Below are 15,258 nucleotides of genomic sequence, written 5' to 3' on the forward strand. Positions count from 1 at the left end.
AAGGATATAATTTCAAATACAGTGTTTTCTTCACTATAAAAAAGTGTTGCATGTAAATATTAATAGTGGTTTCCAAGTAGGCAGAAATAACCTTTTGAAATACAATTGTTTTCTTAAAGAAAAATCAAAATCTTCTCCTCAGAATTGTGCTAATTCTAAAGAGATAAAAACGCCTCAATTTAGACCATGATAGTCTTTTTAAATAATACTAATATAGATTTCATTTTGGCATTTGTGAATGCTTCGTGCAGATTTTTTATAGAGTAGAAATAAAATGGAATAGCCAATAATATTAGTCTCTCATACTGTGTTTCTAAAATTTTCCAAGGTTTGGTTTTTATGTTTTTTCAGCTTTAAAAATACACAGTCGTTGTTAAAACTTTGAGTAATTTCAATAATAATTCAAAGAATTAAATAAAATTTGCCCGTATTTCTACCACCCACAGATAATTACCATTAATCTTGGTGTGTGTTTTAATTAATAGACTATTTTTAGAGCAGTTTGAGGTTTAGAAAGCAGGAATGGAAAGTACACGGAGTTCTGATGCACTCCCTCACGCCCCTCCCTCCAAGCACAACTGCTTGTACTGACATCTTACATTCGAGTGGCACATTTGTTATGATTGATGGGCCCGTGTTAGTACATTAAGATGAACTAACCCCATGGCTTACAGGAGGCTCACACCACATGCTGTAAATTCTGAGTTTTGACAAATGCATAATGACATGAAGCCACCATTACAGTATCATACAGAGTTTTCTCAATAATTTAAAAAGCATACATAAAATCAATTTTCACTTTTCATTGGGCAATATAATTTTTTAATGTTTTTTAGTTTACAGATTGTGGGTATTGTTCTTTGATTATAAAAGAAAATAGACATTTATAGATAATAGTGCTAGCCACTAAATGAATCTTCTAAAAAACTACATTTGTAGAAAGCATGTATTTATTTGATGAATTCCATTAGCTGCCTATCAGGGAACATGGAGCACTGGGGCACAGATCCCAGCACAGAAGGGTTTGCGTCTCTTCTGTGGTTTTCATGTCAATTAATGATTAGGCCTTGAGCCTCACAAGAAAGGTGACAGGCCTTTGAGTCGGTTTACTGAAACAGTCTACTCAAGACTTGCCCTAGGCCCTGGGAAACGTGTAGACTTAAAAATCCTTACCCTGCGTTTTCCTTTCACAAGGAGTGAACTTCTGGCCCAGGCAGAGGTGAGGCAGTGGGCAGTGGGGCACGGTTGCCCGGGAGATGAGACTCCTCCTCCCGCCCTGGGGGGTGGGGGCTGGCTGGTGGCTGAGGGAACTGTTTTTGTTTGTTTCTTTTTTTTAAATCGGGGTCTCGCTCTGTCGTCCAGGCTGGAGTGCAGTGGCGCGATCTCGGCTCACCGCAACCTCCGCCTCTCGGGTTCAAGCAATTCTCCTGCCTCAGCCTCCTGAGTAGCTGGGATCACAGGCGCCTGTCACCATGCCCGGTTAATTTTTGTATTTTTAGTACAGACGGGGTTTCACCATGTTGGCCAAGCTGTTCTCAAATTGCTGACCTCAGGTGATCCGCCCGCCTCGGCCTCCAGAAGTGCTGGGATTATAGGCGTGAGCCACCATGCCTGGCCGGGGAACTGTTTTTGATGGGTGGGGGGCCCCCGGCTGTGGTTGGTAGTGTGGGGGCGTGGTCGAGGGCGTGGTTGGGCCGAGGGTTTGGCCCGAGGGAGTGAGCTAGACCGGGGGCGTGGCTTGATATGGGGGCGGGGGAAGTGCCGGGCTGGGGGCGTGGCCTGGGGAGGGAACCTGGGTGGGGGCGTGGCCTGGTGGGGAGCTGGGCTGGGGGCGTGGCCTGGTGGGGAGCGGGGGCTGGGGCGTGGCCTGGTGGGGAGCGGGGTCTGGGGCGTGGCCTGGTGGGGAGCGGGGTCTGGGGCGTGGCCTGGTGGGGAGCGGGGCTGGGGCGTGGCTTGGCGGAGTGTGCCGCCGTGGCGCGGGAGAGTCTGCGTTGCGCTTTCTCCCGCGGCCGCCGTGCCCGCCGCTAGCTCCGAGGGCGCGCACTGGAGCCCAGGCTCCTCCGAGAGCGTGGCGACCCCGGGGCTCCGCCGGCACCGGAGGTGGCTCTGAGGGCAGGGACGTGTTGGACACGCTGACTTTTGAGGCTCTGCCAAGCGGCGCCGCTGGAGGTAAGACGGCATCGGGCGCGCGGCTCTGCCGGGCAGGCGCGGGCACGGGCTGTTAGGTAGAATCCCGGGAGGACTTGAGTCCCACCCAGTGGACTGCCTCGGGACTTCGGGATGTCCAGCTCCCAGCTCCTTCGCCTCTGCTTCCGCCGCTGGTAGAGGCTGCCGGGTGCTCACCTGTTAGGTCCGTGCGCCCGCTCCCTGCCCGGCGGTGGCTCTGCGCCCTCTGGGCCGCCCGGCACCATCGCCTTTGGGAGGACGTGCACGTGCTGTTCTTGCAAAAGGCCGTTTCCAGCCGGACACCTGCAGGGAGGTCGCCTTGTAACTTCACCCCGCGCTCCCAGCTCGCGGGGCCTGGCCTGCGGGGGCGGCCGTGGGGGTGGCAGAGTCTGGGGAGCCTGGCGCGGCGGAGCCCTGTAACACTCTGCTCCTTCGGCTGGCGTGGCTGGTGCCTCCGGGAACCCGGAGCGAAGCGGTTGGAGAGCTTAGTTTAGAAAGCAAGTTTCTCTTGGTACCAGCGGAGTCTCATTCCAGGGAAAAGATTTTGGGACCTGGTGCCCGTCGTCTGTGGACTGCAGGGAGTGCATTGGCGGAATTGGTTTGGTCCCGTTCTGTGCTGGAGGTGGGGAATTGGTACTCCAGCCCCAGGCAGGTAGAAGCCGGCGCTGCTGCCAGCGTCAGGGGGAGCTCGGGTGACTTGGGCTGGGCCACCCATCTGACTGCAAGGTTACAGAGCTTGAGCAAATTTCCCCTCCCTCCAAGTGCAGGAAAACCAAACCAAAGCCAGCAAACAAAACCCGGTAGGTCATTTGCTTCCCAGCATTGCATAGGAATAGATAGAATAATACTGTGAATTTATTCAGCCCTTGTTCCCATGGCTTCCCATAGCCTTATGTTATGCACCTTCCCCCGCCAGGGTTTTCTCTGTACCCCCCTTAGTTTTTTGCCGCCTCGTGTTTTCTTCCCTGTGAACCCTTCCTGGTCTGCCAGCGATTTGCTCTCCTTTATTCCCCTTGCTAACAGGCGCAGAAATCTCACTCCTTTTCTTTTTCCACCTTTCCCAGTAAATTCTTCTTTTTTTCCTAATGCCCCTCTCCCCCATCTTGCAAACTTCCTCACTGCATTATTATCGGGGTGCCTGTTAAGTCATGCACCCTCCCTGTTCTCTGCCCTCCTCCCATCCTTTAGAGTTTCTTTTTTTTTTTTTTTTTTTTGAGACGGAGTCTCACGCTGTTGCCCAGGCTGGAGTGCAGTGGCGCGATCTCGGCTCACTGCAAGCTCCGCCTCCTGGGTTCACGCCATTCTCCTGCCTCAGCCTCCTGAGTAGCTAGGACTACAGGCGCCCGCCACCGCGCCCGGCTAATTTTTTGTATTTTTAGTAGAGACGGGGTTTCACTGTGGTCTCGATCTCCTGACCTTGTGATCCGCCCGCCTCGGCCTCCCAAAGTGCTGGGATTACAGGCTTGAGCCACCGCGCCCGGCCTCATCCTTTAGAGTTTCGTGCGGCCTTGTCTTCGTATCCCGTATCCTAATTCTCATCTACCTCCCTTGGCCCCCACGTTTGCCATCTGCCTCCACCCAGTTCTCCCATCTCCTTCCTTATTTGTGCTCCTGTGCATGTGCCGGTTTCTTCCTTGTTTCCCCGTGTTTCTCCCACAGGTGCTTTCTTCCCTTTGCCCTACTTCTCCCTCGCGGGCACTCTGCCAACCCACAGCCTGCCCCGCCCGCAGGGCACACCTTGCCTCGGTGCCTTCTGCTGCGGTTTTGCATGCTCCATCAGTATCCCTGGATTCCTTGTGTTCCTTCCAGTCCGCCCTCTGTCACCTTGCAGACGGCTTTCTCTCCGAATCTCTGCAAGTGTCAGAGGCGAGGAGCAGCAGCTGCATTTCTGCAGGAGGACTCTGGATTTCAGGACCCTCCCTTCTGCCACTGCTTCTGCCTGATTATTTTCTTATAGAAGTCGTATCCTCTACACAGTTCTTAAATAACGTCAATATTGACATCAGGTAGCGTTTACCAAACTCTGGGTGTGTGCCAAGCACTGTTCCGAGGGTTTAACGTGCATCAGTACTCATTTAAAATCCTCCACACATCCCTGTAATGAAGGATCTACTACTGTCCCCATTTGACAGATGAGAAAAGGGAGGCTCAGAGGAGGTAACGGGCATGCCTTCTTGCCACTGCCCAGCAGTGGAGGCCCTCTTCTCACCAGACAGTGAAGCTTCCCTGCTGGGTGACCTCTTGAACTCAGATATGCCTGGAGTTTAGCGTTGGAAAGGAGATTGTTATTTGACATGTTTTATTTAGTCTGCAATGTACACCAGTGGAGGACACACATTCTATACTTGTAGGACAGTGCATGGAGAAAACTTAATGCTGGATGTCTCAGAAAGCCTGGGGCGAGTGCCTGGGCTGTCAGCTCATCCATGCTATCAGCCTACTTTCCCTCTTAGGCACAGGAAACCCTGAAGAAAGTGGCATAAAAATGACCTGGCTGGGCACAGTGGCTCATGCCTGTAATCCCCAGCATTTTGGGAGGCCGAGGTAGGAGGATTGCTTGAGCCCAGTAGTTTGAGATCAGCTTGGGCAGCATAGCAAGACCCCATCTCTAAAGAATAAAAACAAGAAATCAGCTGGTTGTGATGGTCCCAAGTACTCAGGAGGCTGGGGTGAGAGGATCTGTTGAGCCTGGGAGGTTGAGACTGCAGCGAGCTATGATTTTGCCACTGCACTCCAGCCTGGGTGACAGAACGAGAGACTCTGTCTCTAAAAAGATAAAGTTTAAAAAAAAAAAAAAAAAGACCATTCCCAGCTGTCTCCTCCCGTGCATTGAGAGTTCCATTTCACTTTAGCTGGACAGATCTTTGTGGTGTCTGTTAGCTGTGTGACTGTGCGAGTCTTATTTATATCCATTTCATTATGTAATATTAAAGCCTTGTCCAAACATTTCTTTGTTAGTCTTTCCCTTCCTAAGAGTTGGAGGCAAGTAGTATTTCTGCTTTACAGACACTGAAGCAGAGCATGCACCTTGATAGCTGAAAGGGACCTTATAAATTCTGCAGCCAAGGAAACCGTGGTCCAGGGAAATAAAATGGCATATTCAAGGGAAAGCAGCAGGACAGAGTTGGCTCTAAGGCCTCCCTGGTTCAGGGCTCAATGCCTGGCCCTATAGCTTGGTGGGGTAACCTCTCTATTTGCTGCTGAAAGCAACGAAGTTTCCTTCCCCGTCCTTTCCCCTGAGCTAAGAGGCATTGGAAGGATTTGCTTAGAAGGGGAACTTATCATTGCTTTCCTTTCTTTTTTGTCTGAAAACTAAACATTGAAGAAATGTTTGCTTATGAGACATGATAGCATAAATGGGATCATAACATCACAGTAGTATAAATTAAAATGTTTTAGAAGGAACTGTCATTGTTACTTCTAAAACACCAGGAAGGAACACCAAACGTACGTGGTTTTCTTGAGGGAAACCATATAATACATGGCAATTTGAAAATCAGTACCTGGAATGTTTCATTGTATTTTACATTTGTGGAGAGAAATGCGTTGGTACAAAGTGCTTACCTGATTTTCTTCATCTTTGCATCACAAATAAAAGAACAGTAAAGGGGGAGCATGGAGTAGGTTGCTGTTTTTCTGTTGGCCTCTGCTGTACCCACACCATTCTCTGGACTCCTACTGAGCCCGCTTGCTCCTGCCTCTGCTCCCTCCCTGTTTAATGCCTCTGCTGGCTCCCCCAGGGAACCTACAGGGTGTTGCTGAATTGTGATGCTCACCTCCTCCGTATCAGCCTGTCTGAACAGAATGAAACCCTGATGCCCTGAGGTAGGCATCCTATGTGATGGCTTCACCCCTCCCTGCTAGGCTGAGATGGGTGATCAGGTGCCGTCCTGGGGAGAAGGGAGGGAGTATTACACGAGGTGTCCTCTGTTCTGTGGTTTAGGTGACGATGGTTATAACTGAGGAGCAAGTTAAATTTCAGTGCTCCCTAAATGAGATGGAGGTTCAGGGAAGCTGTCATGGCCAGAGCCCTGTAGTAAGCGGCAAGACTGAGACTGGACCCCGGGCTTCTTGGCTCAGGAGATCCACGTGCATCCCTCGGTGTGTCTGTCTTCCCTGTAACCTGTACCTCCCTGAGGCAGAATGGGCACCGCAGAACCTTTCACGACATGGATGGCTCCTGCATACTGAGCTGAGGGTGAAGCTGGAGAGGAGAGACCAGGGGACCAAGGGACATGAGCCTGAGGGCTCAGCGGAGTTCCCAGTCCAGCCCTCGCTCTCACTTCGGGATTGTGAACGATGCCCTCCGTGCCTGCGAGAACCCTGGGGAGCTGTGGCAACATCGCAGAATGCAAGGAGAATGGTGTCTGTGTTTCCCGTGTACGTCTGTGGTTGTGGCCACGTGCTGTGGTCAGGATGTCAGCTTTGGTGGACACAGGTAATGACCGTCCTGTGGTCATCATGTCCCAGCATCTCGGAAATGGGGCTGTTGCTTCAGTGAGCCAGGACCTTAAAGGACCTGACTTCTTGGCGAGCCATCACTTCCACCCATTTCCCTGAAGCAGGGCTGCCCTCGTCTTTGTGGCATCATGAGAGCACAGACATTGTCACTTGAGTGATCCTGGGCCTGCCTCAGACTGTCTCCCGCCCCAGCATGCCAGGTCTGCCCTGAAGACCCACCAGCAGCCATCTGTACCCTCCTAGAGGACTCTACCTGTCCAGTCCCGGAGAGGGGAGGGGCCAGCCTTTCCCGTCCACCCCCACTCACACCGGAGCGGGCTTTGTTTCCTAAGACTGGCACGCTCTGCTTAGAGAAAAGTGGAGCACAGGTCCGAAATGGCCAGACTGGAGAGTTTCAGTGGAGGGAGGCGAGCTGCCTTTTGGGTTCCTGGGCCACCCAGTCTCCTGCCCTCCTCTCCTCTCTCAGCCCTTCCCAGTTGCACCCCCACCCATCCCACCCCAACTTTCACGGCAGGAGAGGGGGCATCTTCACCCACTGTCTGGGACAGGTGCGAGGAGAGAGCAGGCTTTGATTGTCTTATTCCAGTGGGGGCAGGAGGCTGGCAGTGCGATGGGTTTGTGGTACTGCTGATCGGAACGCTGATCACACTCTTCTGCAGAAAATGTTGCTCTGTGTGATAGGAGCAGTGAGCAGTCCATTGTGCTTGAGTGTCGGTGTGACAATCCAGTCTCGTTACACTGGGTTCTGAGCTCAGGCCCTAGCTGTTAGTCACCATGGGTGATGTAGAGATAGGTAAATGTGCCCTGAGTCCTAAACAACTTGCACATGTACTTCTAAACACATCCGGGTTGTGTGTTGTGACTCTGTAGCTAAAACAAAAATAGGCTCTGATTCAGAAATGTGCTCCACTTCCACCCTGCCTGGGGGCTGGAGTGCTCTTCTGTGACGCGTAAAAGTCTTTCTCAGATTCATCAGGGATTTACGTGGATTTGTAGATTCTGCTATCCCAAGTGTAACACTGATGATACTTCATGCTCGTTTGTAAGTGTAAATGTACATGTAATACTGTGGTTTGTGTATTAGATGCTGAAGATGGAGAGATGGATCAGAAACAGTCCCTATTTTCATGAAAAGGCTCATATTCTTGTCTAGAGGGAGAGGCCCATATGTAAAAGCAAAGCAGTGAGAAGCAGTGAGTGTGGCAGTCAGTTAGGGGAGAAGCTGAGAGTTCAAAGATCCAGGAAGGCTTCCTGGAGGAGGAGCTGAGTCCAGTGTGGGCTGAATTCTAACAGAGGAGTGAGCAAGTAGGGAAGGAGCTGACAGAGGAAAACCTTCTAGCCCTGGGGGACAGCGTAAGCAGAGGTGAGGACATGGGCTCCCGCTTGGTGACTCGAGGGACCCTCGAGAATCTTGTGTCGCTATAGCCCCAAGCGCGTCAGTCATGACTGAGTCTGTGTGCCCAGGGCATGGTTCTAGCTTCAGCAACACTTGGGGGTTTGTTAGAAAAGTAAATTCTAGGGCTTCCGCCAGACCTATTAAATGAGAGCTTCTGTAGGGGGGCAGCCAGCAGTCTGTATTTTAACGCGCCTTCTACGTGTTTTTCAAGCACAGAAATATTTGAAAGCCACTGTTTTAGAGCGTGTGCTTCCTGGCGGCTCTGAACAGCTCCTCTCCATCACCGCCTCACAGTGTTTGCAGAGAACGGTAATCCTCTTTTATGACGGCATTAATCTCATTCACGAGAAGGGAGCCCTTATGATTTAGTCACTTCCAGAAGGACCCACTTCTTCACATCATCACCTTGAGGTTTAACTTTCAACATCAAAATTTTGGAGGGACACATACGTTCAGATCGTAGCAGTTCCCGTCTCTCAGGGGTTCGAAACCTTTGCTGCATGTTTGAGTTACCAGAGGGCCTTTCAAAACATTGGTTCCTCCTCCCGCACCCAAATGTTATGATTGGTTTGGGGTATGACCTATGCATTGACATTTTTGAAAGCTTCTCAGGCGTAGTCAAGTTTGGGAAGCACCGTCATAGGTGAGGATTCCATGAATTGGTCCTTGTAAAATGCCAGAGGAGTGTCCTGGCCATCACACAGGAAGTGCTTTGTGTGTGTCTCTCTGGTGGTGGAGGCTGTGATGGTCCTGCGATAGGAGAAGGTGGTGGTGGCACTGTGTCGGTTGTGTAATGAATGCTCGTTCAGTGTTGAACGTGTGCCAGTTTCGACGTGGTGGTGGTCCTCTCCTTTGGTCTGAGAGTTGGGAAGTAAAACAGCTCCAGTGCGGTGGATGTCCACAGCTCATTCTGTAAGCTAATCCCAGGCAGAAACACAGAAGATGATGCTGCCAACAGAGAACACAGGGCCCACAGGCCAACCTCCCCAGCACCTGGCACCATTTTCCTCACCTCTCAGCAGTACAAGTTTTGAGTTCTGAACAGCCAGATTGTAAAATCGTGAAGTACCAACACTTGTGTGTGAATGGGAATGTTACGTGAATTGAGTGCCCTAGGATTTCGTACCTTCTCCAACCAATCAGTTGTACCCAAGTGCCAGTTTACATACACACACACACACACACACTCACTCACTCACTCACTCACTCCATCTCTAGACTTGGCCTTGCTGTGGCAAGTGATGTGTCTTCTAGGATCTAAATTTCATTGTTATAAACTATGTATTTCTAAACATTATTGGAAAGAGTGTATGATCTTTTTGTATTTCGTATCCCATCGTGCATATTCACTCTGCCTTCATTCATTGTTTTATTCATTTAGCAAATGTTGAGCAACTGCATCAGCCCTGACACTGAGCTCGCAGTTTTATCCCTTTTCCTACTGTGGAGATACAAACATGTTTCTCTCTCTGTCAGCTTGGGCAAAGTAGGGTGTGTTTTTTTTTGGTCTTAATTTATAATGGTAGCCTTCTCTATTTCTGCCTCTTTGTGATGTAATTATTCAACTTTTAATAATATAACATCTGAAGGACATTTTTCATGTCGACTTCGTGAGCCTTCTATGAACCCTGCTGAGATTAATTAAATCAAACCCCATGCAGCAATTATCCTAAAATATGCCGACAAGTTATTAAAACTGAGTTTACCCAGGACTGTTAAGACTTGAGTAAGTGACCCATAGCCGGTGCCCTTGGAGTGAAGCCTGGGATCCAGTTTAATTTTTATCGGTTTCTAATTTCTTACACTTCAGAATCAGTCCTCGTAGGGTGGTTGAATTAATTACATACATGAGAAATATGTGAATTCATATCTCGAGTTTATGATTTGTTCTCTTTCTGTGAAAAAGACAGATTATGTTTTTGGTTTTGTTTTGCCCTGCCAGCTTGCAAGTAACCGTTTACTGTTAAATTGGCCCGAGTATATTTCAGTGTTTGTTGCAAATGGAAATAATTGAGTCACTATATTTTTTTCTGCTGCTAAATCACTAAGCAGAACTGTGCCGCTGGGGAAAGTTTTATGTGGCAGCACACAAGCAGCCCAGTATGATGGTAAAGACCAGCCTCCATTGTGTGATCTTACCATTGTCACTCGGTTACCCACGGACTGAATAGGGTTTAGAAATACAGGCCTTCAAAGGAGTTGCCCTGGCTTAAATGTTCCATGCCTCCTTCTGAAATAACATCCCTCCAGCCCTCATTCAAAACGAGAAAGAAGGAAGGGCATATATTAATATCTGCAACTTCCGTGATATTCAAAAGTGTTATATATTCAAATGAGGAAAGTTAAAAATCCATTTTAATTAAAAATATTTGAAGTTAAATAATTCAAAATATACTTAAAAAAAAAAAAGCCCACACAGTATTCTTTAAATGGAATGTTTTGCCATCCACCAGACCTGCTTTCTCCCTTTGACTTTTCTTCTTTCTTGTTTTCTTTTCTTTTTTAGATTTTCTATCAGATTCAATACCGTTTAACTTTTCTAAAACAAATCTAAAATCCCCAGACTAACCTGCTGGGCTCGGCTTACTAAAGAGCCTGCTTGTGTTACCAAGTTAGGATTCGCCTGGCCTTGGGGTCTCTGCGTGGCCTGTGGTTGGAATGTGATGGAACAAGAATGGTATTATACCAGGCTGATGTGGAGTGAGGGATTAACCCCGGAAAACTCCCCTTGAGTTGAGTCTTGGACTCCTGGCCTCACTGTAAATTAAACAGTGGGATTCTGGGTAAGGAAAGTGGCAGCTTCTTTTGATCATTTTATTTTTTCACGGCAAGTCGTAAGGTGTGAGTAGACTGATTTCAGAATCAGTCTGGGTTCTCTTTGTTGTATTTCTGACTGCTGTCCTCACTGACCGGCATTGAGATAAACAGCTCAAAGGCAGACACCTTCTCCAGACTCTGCCCTGGAAATGAGTTGGGACCAGCAGCCTGTCCTATAACTTCCCTTCCGGAGGTCATGTGGCTCCAGGAGCATCAAGATGGGGGTCTGGCACAGGTACCCAGTGTCACTTCTCAGCGGGAACTCAATTCTTTCCTCCTCTTCTAGTCTCTCTCCTCTCACTCAGGCTCTCTGCAGAATGGGAGGTGAGGGAAGAAGGTAACCTCCTGTAGACCTTTCTTCTCAGTCTCAAGTCTTCTGCTTCCAGAGGTTTCGGGTGGCTCAGTGAGTCCCCGCTGTCCTCTCCTGCCTGGCTGCTCTGCCTGCAGACTCCACTCGGCAATCCGAAAAATACTCAGGCCATGAGCACTTCTGTGCCATGAACACCTCCCTTCTGATACAGAGATTGTCTTGGAGGAGAAAGCAAGAACTCTCCGTGCTTTGTCTCATCCTTATTTTAAATGTGATCTGTTCGTACAAAGTTCTCACCCCTGGAGAGTCCCAAACCAGATAGCTTCAGGCAGTACACAGAGTGAGAATGGTTTGGCAGCACAAAGTCCTGTCTTCGGTTTACCACGTTAGGCCTCAAATGTGTGCAGGGGGATAGGTCAAATCATGCTCCAGCCACTGCCTCAGTATGTCTGATTTGGTAGCATAGTTCCTTAAATTTCCACACTAGCATCTCGGAAGTAACTTGATCGTATTGGCTTCCTGAGGGCTACTTCTAAGCCTGCTGTGATTAATGAAATCAAACCCCACACAATAATTATTCTAAAGCATACTGGCTTATTCTGTTTCGGTGCATGTTCAACTGCTGAGCTGGAATCGTCCAAGTGGATGACTATATTTTTGTTGATGTCCTACCATAGGAATCTAGTAGCCTTTTAAAATTTTTGTGGGTGGACACTACTCATCTCCTTCAGTTTCTCTCTCATTCTGGGACGAGGACTCTCTGAATGAAGAAGGAATTGTCTGTCGTCAGCAAGAGGTGCTACTTTCTAGGCTTTCGTGGAAAGTCTCCTGTGGAAACGCCCTCCCCTCTGCAGAGTGCATCTGTTGTCGTCAGGTTGAGGCTTTTGAAGAACACTGTGTGAATTGGAACACCTTTCTCCTGAGGTGAAGATAATGGCTATCTCTGCCCATCAGTCTGGCGTCAAAAGATCATTGTGCAAGGAGACTGGTTCAGCAAGAGGGTTCCTGGGCCGTGTTCCCCAGAACTGGGACAGCCGCCCTGTCTGGGTGGACTCGCAGGTCCACTGAAAGACCTGGACGCACTTTTTAGTCATTGAGAGACAATTTACAAACAGCAGCAACTCCGAGAAGCATAGGTTTGTATGATTCGTTCTTGGAAACAGAAGAGTGTTCTTTGATGGGATTGTTTGAAAAAGAACTGGAATGTCCGGTGGCCAGTTACACTTGCATGGTTATTCCCTTCCCTCTGTAAACTCATCAGTGCGGGATTCAGAAAGAACAAGCATGGAACACAGTCCTCCATGCTCATTCTCTCTGAACCCTGCAGTGATGAGTTTACAGAAGGAAGAGAATTTGCATGGAATATATTTCCCCATTCGAAGAACCCTGCAGCATCAAACGAGTGAGACGTTCAACAGCCCCCAACTGCTCACTAGAGCTGGGTGGTTTTAGATCCCCAGGAAATGGCTGTGGTGCCATCTGAGCATGAGGCACTTGGAAAGCAGTGCCCATCACTGCCTCATGTGTTCAGCGCTGTTGTTTTGCAGGAGACGAAGGAAGATGGTGAAGTCGTGACCCTCGTCCCAGAACATTCAGGTCAGATCTGACACCTGCCGCTTCCATGGAGAGGGTCTAGTGAGGAGAATCGGTGCTGGGAATGCCGATGCCATCACACGTGTCTCACATGTGGTTTTGTAATGAATGACAGTAGCCACGTCCTACTTCTCTCCCACCTACAGTGCCCTGCAGATGACAGTGGGAGTGCCACAAGGATGGGTGTAGGGAACAGCGTAGAGGACTGATAATTACAAATCGCCCAACAAGGAGGTGGACACGTGTGCTTGCTGGTGCCCGACTGGGTCAGCTGTGCAGATTTCCACATGTTCCGACAGATGTCTGCATTTGTCCTTGTATCAGTGGTGAGGGTTGGCTATTCAAGAAAAGGCCTGTAAGCTAATTTTGAACTTGCAGATTAATGGCATACCCAATCCTAGTGATTGGTTATATGAATAACAAAGCTTTGGTGCGTAGTTGGGTTTGCTTAGCTAGAGGAATGTTGGGAAAGTCAGCATCTGACACAGAAGAAGCAGAGCTGGTTGGCCTAAGAAAAGCATAGGGATTTGAAAGTTAAGGCAGTATCTAATTGTATCAGCAAATACCTCAAAACTCTTGTTTATCAGTGTTTTAAATCTAACTTTTCATTTTGAGATCATTCGGTGGGATTACTCAGATTCTCCCAATGATGATGTCTTGAAAGACTGTACTACAATAGTGGGACCTAGGATCTTGACATTGATTTGGTCAAGATGCAGAAATTTCCAGTCACTACACACTTGTGTGCTTGTCCATATGCGCTCACTGTAGCCACACCTGCTCTCCTCTGCCCCACCCCTGCCTTTCTCCCTGAGAGCCACTGCTTTATTCTCTGTATAATTTTGTCCTTTCAAAAATATTTTAAAACTGGAATGTTTAGGAGTGGCTTTTTTCACCCAGTGTTATTCTCCGATGATACTAACACTCTTTCAGACATGTGGCTTGCAAATGTTTTCTGAATCAGTGGCTTGGCTTTTCAGCCATTTAGCAAGGTCCTTTGCAGAATGAGAGTTTTTAATTTTGATGAGGTCCAGTTTATCAGTTTTTCCTTTAATGGATGATGCTTTTGGTATCAAGTCTAAGAACTCTGCCCTAGTCCTAGATCCTGAAGGATATGTGTTTTTTTTTTTTTTTTTCTAAAACTTTTGTGGTTTTACATGTTACAGTTAAGTCCATGATCCATTCAAGTTAATTTTTGTAGCAGGCATGAGATTTAGGTCAGTGTTTTTTGTTTTTGTTTTTGTTTTTGTTTTTTTGGCCTATAGATGTCTAATTGCTCTAGCACTGTTTGTTGAAAAGACATTCTTCTTGCATTCAATTACTTTTGCTTCTTTATCAAAAATTAGTTGGTTTTATTAGTGTAGATCTGCTTCTGGCTTATTTACTCTGTTCTTTTGATCTATATGTCTATGCCTCAGTCAGTATCAGTCTTGATTACCATAGCTGCATACATCTTGAGATTGGATAGACTTGATTCCTTTATTCTTTTTTAAAATTGTTTTAGCTAGCTCCCTTCCCTTTCTGTGTTAATGTTAGAATAGTCTTCTCTCCATCTACATAAAAACTTGCTGGGATCTGATAGTGATTTTGGGTAGAAAATGACATCTTTACTATGTTAAGTTTCCAATCAGTTAACACAGTGTGTCTCTTCATTTGTTTTATCTTTTTTGATTTGTTTCATGAGCATTGTACAGCTTTCAGCACACAGGTTTCATACACATTTTGTTAGATTAACACCTAAGTAGTTCATTTTTTTGAGTGATTAGAAAGTGGTATTATATAAATATAAATTTTTTGAAACGGAGTCTCGGTCTGTCGCCCAGGCTGGAGTGCAGCGGCGCGATCTCGGCTCACTGCAACCTCTGCCTCCCGGGTTCACGCCATTCTCCTGCCTCAGCCTCCCGAGTAGCTGGGACTACAGGCGCGTGTCACCAGGCCTGGCTAATTTTTTGTATTTTTAGTAGAGATGGTTTCACTTTGTTAGCCACAATAGACTATTGATTTTTAATATGTTTGACTTGTATCCTGCAACCTTGTGGAACTCACTCATTAGTTCTTAGTTTCTTGGTTTTTTGAGGGGTTTTTTTTTTTTTTTTTTTTTTTTTTGTAGATTTCTTGAGATTTTCTATGTGGGCAGTCATGTCATCTACAAATGGAATGGCTTTATTTCTTCCCTTCCTGTTCATATGCCTTTTATTTCCCCCCCCCCGCCCCCCGCTTTTTTTTGTTTGTTTGTTTGTTTGTTTGCCTTATTGTACTGGCTATAGCATCCTGTCCTTCACCATTAAGCATAATGTTAGCTTTAGGGTTTCCTATAGATGTTCCTTCTCAAGCTGAGGATGTTCCCATCTATTCCTGTCTTTCTGAAAGGTTTTAAACTGAAGAATGGGTGTTGAATTTCATCAAATGCTTTCTCGGTATCAGTTGATGTGATTGTATGGTTTTTCTTCTTCAGCCTGTTAATATGGCAGATTACATTGATTAATTTTCAAATTCTGAACCAGTCTTGGATCCC

At 47.5% G+C, this 15,258-nt stretch overlaps 1 protein-coding gene across 4 annotated transcripts in view; it reads left to right on the plus strand.

The window, feature by feature from the left end:
- Nucleotides 1-1,955: 1,955 nt before the first annotated feature.
- SPATA13 (spermatogenesis associated 13) overlaps nucleotides 1,956-15,258 on the plus strand; it is a 153,092-nt gene continuing 139,789 nt past the window's right edge. For all 4 annotated transcript variants that reach the window (XM_028837286.2, XM_077974273.1, XM_077974272.1 and 1 more), the window contains exon 1: nucleotides 1,956-2,169. The gene's annotated coding sequence lies outside the window, so the exon portion shown is untranslated. The remainder of the gene's footprint in view (nucleotides 2,170-15,258) is intronic.

Source organism: Macaca mulatta, chromosome 17 (assembly GCF_049350105.2).
Source record: "Macaca mulatta isolate MMU2019108-1 chromosome 17, T2T-MMU8v2.0, whole genome shotgun sequence".
NCBI lineage: Eukaryota > Metazoa > Chordata > Mammalia > Primates > Cercopithecidae > Macaca > Macaca mulatta.